General features: G+C 35.0%; 1 pseudogene; it reads right to left on the reverse strand.

The window, feature by feature from the left end:
* Positions 1 to 1,036: 1,036 nt before the first annotated feature.
* LOC102815255 lies at positions 1,037 to 2,449 on the reverse strand (annotated as a pseudogene).
* Positions 2,450 to 2,882: the final 433 nt, after the last annotated feature.

The following is a 2,882-nucleotide window of genomic DNA, read 5'->3' on the forward strand; positions in this document are numbered from 1 at the left end:
AGATCCCAAGTTTTTAAATGAATAGAACTCTGGGTATTTGATAGGAGAAATGCCTTTGGTATCATTCAGGATAGAAAGTGTTTCTTTAATTATGTAAGTAAACAAGACCTTGTCTCTGGGTTTCAGACCTATTCAGGAATGCCTCTTGAATGCTGACTCTTACTAACTGATGCTCTGGCAAACACTACCTCATTTTTCTTTTTCAATCCCATGAAGGCCAACCCCTTTTTATTGATTGATTAATTCCACTAACAACTATATAAAACCTAGGAGTATTTACTTCATCAGCTATTGATTTTACTTCCTAAACATAAGTAAATTCTATCTACATTTCTCTCTGATAACTATGTTCAAGTTATTAAGGTGTGATGTCTGTTGATGTTGTTGTTAAGTGTTGTCAAGTCAGTTCTGACTCATAGTGAAACTGTGTAGGGATTTATTTTTTTTAATATTATACCTTTAATTTTTAAATCATTCAGATGTCAATGTTTTAATGATAAAAGTATAAAATTGAGTATAAAATTTGAGTATTACCTAGTTATCCCAAATACAAGTACAACAAGTATTAAATAGGTAAACAGGAATGACAATATAACAAAAATATAGCTTGTATGTTGGTCCAAATTGAATCACTCAGTCATTTTTCCAAGATTTATGGCAAATTAAATGTTTGACCTTGGCAATTGTTGCATTCTTACACTAAAGGAGGCATTTGTCTTTTCAGACTTCTGGAGTATGTGTATGTCAAACTGTAAATACTTTTCCTTGCATGCTTGGTATCCATCCACTAACTATGTACAATTCAGTGAGTCTACTGGACCCTGTGCCCTTTCTTCAGAAACTCACCAATGCATTTGGCACATGTTTCGAAACCAGAATTATGAATTATAAATTAACATGGGAGTAATCTTGATAGTACGAAAAAACGTTCCCAAATGTTTATGTTGTGTCTTCCTTTCTTTTCTTTTTTTTTCTAAAATATCAACATTAGGAAAAAATAAAACAAAAATGATCATTAGTTCAATTTTCTGAGAATTCAGTTGAGGTAACCTTGGCAAATCAGAGCTCCACATTTGCACACAGATCTGATCCTCTTTTTGGCTGGGCCATGGTCAATAGAATGTAAAGACATATCTGCTGAACCTTTCATTTGATAATCAAAAGTCAGCTCTTCTCCAGCATTTATGGTTCTTGTGGAAAACAACGCAATTCGAGGAAGATAAGTATCGAGGTTATCAATGAAAACATTGAACACTTGAAGATTTGAGTTGCAACTGTGATTCACAAAATGAGATATATTTCCATATCGAGCTGCATCCACTGTAAATTTGTCAGATTCATAGTCTAGATCAAAAAGATACATGGTTCCTTTGTTGTCATATAACTGTCCCCATCTCTCAGCTTCTTCACTTGTGATTACCTCTCCAACATACTCCATGACAAAACTCATTCTTTTAATCTTCACAAGCGTCTTTACACCCCAGCCACAGCCATTGCTAGTTTGAAAGATGCACAGGAAATATTGTGTGCCTTTTTGTATGATCCTAATTGGGCAATCAGGTCCACACTGACACCTTGAGTTGCATTCATAGATGGGGGTACCAGGTGGGATTTTGATTTGTTGGTTTTTATTATAAGCCAAAAGAACTCCAGCTTCAGCAGGACAACATTTCTCAAGGAAACAATCTGTGCATGAGCAACCAAAGGTAACTTCATTTACTAAGCTGATTCCAGGAGCTGGTTTGTATTCATTAATGTAGTAAAAGTCAGAAGGTGGGCCCTCTAAATCATCAGTATTTTCAACAAATAGCATTCCTTTATGATTCTTTTTTCTGTTGAGTTCATCTTGCCATTTTGCAGAGCTATTCTTTGTTTAGCCTTCTTTACAATGTATTCAGCAATGGCAGGTTTCAAAGCTTTATTATTGTCTTTGAGAGTTATTGCTTTACCTTTCTTTACCTGAGATAAAAAATTATGCTTGTCATTAGAGAACTGCTGTAGTAGTAATGGGCACTTGAGATTTTGCAAAGCTTCCCAAGTATTTGTAGAATCTGGCCATCCTTTCCATTTTACAAGATAATATTCCATGTCTAAAATCTGGAGTTTGAATGATGTTAGGAAATACAAATGGTGATGCTTCTTGAGGAGATTCAGTAACATCTTGAGGAGATTCAGTAGCACTAAAATTGGTTTTAATTTCCAGGTTCACTTCAGGTGATAGTGGGGAATATGATCTTTACTACTTTGTAGTCACACAAGTATTCCACCTCATAATTGTTTAGATTCCTTTTGGTGATTCCAATCGATTTTACACGTGAGCTTTTCTTTTCTACATAATTCCTGAAGAGTATAAAGTGAAACTAGGCAAGCCTCACACCAAGCTAGCTGCTTGACTCGCCTCTCTGGGTTTCAGATTCACTCCTTGTGACTCGGCCTCGGCTGCCGCCATCTTGCAGACTGTGTAGGGATTTTGAGGAGTGACTGGTGAGTCTGAACCGCTGACCTTGTGGTTCAAATCAACCTTGCAGTCCAGTGATTATCCTGTAATGCCACACCAGGACTCCATGTCATGTCTAGACCACGGCAATGTGGATGCACCTTTATTTTAAATCTCAATCTGGAAGACTTTTGAGAATGTTAAAGGCTTTCAAAATTATATATTTTAGGCATGCTTACCTTTACTAAAATTATTTTATTATAATACTAAAACTAATAATTTCTAAAAATAAAAAAATGTAAACTTCATCCCCAAAATGTTATAGTTCCTCTAATCTATGTACATATAAACATTTGTCAATTTCATGCATTTCAGTCTCCAATTTATAATAGATCATTACACTTGTTGTTATTCAATGATTGTGTTTTCATCACAACAAAATCCA

Source organism: Chrysochloris asiatica, unplaced genomic scaffold, assembly GCF_000296735.1.
Source record: "Chrysochloris asiatica unplaced genomic scaffold, ChrAsi1.0 scaffold00010, whole genome shotgun sequence".
Taxonomy (NCBI): domain Eukaryota; kingdom Metazoa; phylum Chordata; class Mammalia; order Afrosoricida; family Chrysochloridae; genus Chrysochloris; species Chrysochloris asiatica.